Below are 829 nucleotides of genomic sequence, written 5' to 3'. Positions count from 1 at the left end.
AATTCAGGATTTATCATCATAATTAGGTACGTCGATCAATTTCGCATGCTGCAAAAGTATGAAAAATTACTGTCTGAGGACGTATGCACCGTTGCTTGATGCCGACTGTCACTGCTTACCACTTAACAAGCAGCCTGCTCAAGGAACAGGATGCCGTTGCAAGGTTCACATTGTTGTTCTTCTAAAAGAAGCTTTATGTCGAATAACGCCGACTGCTTATGAGAAGCAGAGTAAGTGACAAAAGGGTTATGAGATGAACATAAAATAGAACTACATAAGCAGCAGTTGAGCTACCTGAATATCCTCTTGCTTACAAGTGAAATAAAACTGTTGAACTAAAATAGCTGGTTGGACCCGGTGTTGCATGGTCCTAGCAGTATTCAGTCACTGCAGCCTGTAGAATTTCACTCGATAAGATTATATTCAAGACTAAACAGAAAAAAGAAAATAGGCATTCACCTCCACAGTAGTTGATCGGGTGTCGCCTTGCTCTTCAAAATTTAACATATAAAAATTGTCAGTTAGGTTTAGAACCGTAATCAATGACCATGGTCATCTTCATCCTAACCTCTGGATACTCTGCATACAAGAGCAACCACAACGCATATTTCATTTGCAAATTATTTACATGAAAATAAAAAATGATGTGAATCTTTGGCGGCAGCAAGTGTTACCTTGAATTTGTACTCGTAAATCTGGGTCTTATGTTCCTCCTAATTTCCTAGCCTGATCATTAATTTTACTTCTGCGATGTATTGTAAAAACCTAACTTGTTGCACATGCATGCATAGGACATAACTCATCCAGCTGCGGATATATGGCCATCTCT

General features: G+C 38.8%; 1 long non-coding RNA gene across 1 annotated transcript; it reads right to left on the bottom strand.

Moving 5' to 3' along the window:
- Positions 1–295: 295 nt before the first annotated feature.
- Positions 296–783, bottom strand: LOC119345640. The gene is made up of 3 exons (XR_005167103.1): positions 675–783; positions 460–579; positions 296–394 (listed from the first exon to the last, which is right to left on the bottom strand). It is a non-coding gene; the product is annotated as an uncharacterized LOC119345640 (long non-coding RNA).
- Positions 784–829: the final 46 nt, after the last annotated feature.

Source organism: Triticum dicoccoides, unplaced genomic scaffold, assembly GCF_002162155.2.
Source record: "Triticum dicoccoides isolate Atlit2015 ecotype Zavitan unplaced genomic scaffold, WEW_v2.0 scaffold263154, whole genome shotgun sequence".
In the NCBI taxonomy this organism is placed as follows: Eukaryota; Viridiplantae; Streptophyta; class Magnoliopsida; order Poales; family Poaceae; genus Triticum; species Triticum dicoccoides.
The sequence above is the reverse complement of the archived record's forward strand: the minus strand, read 5'-3'. Positions and strand labels throughout refer to the sequence as shown.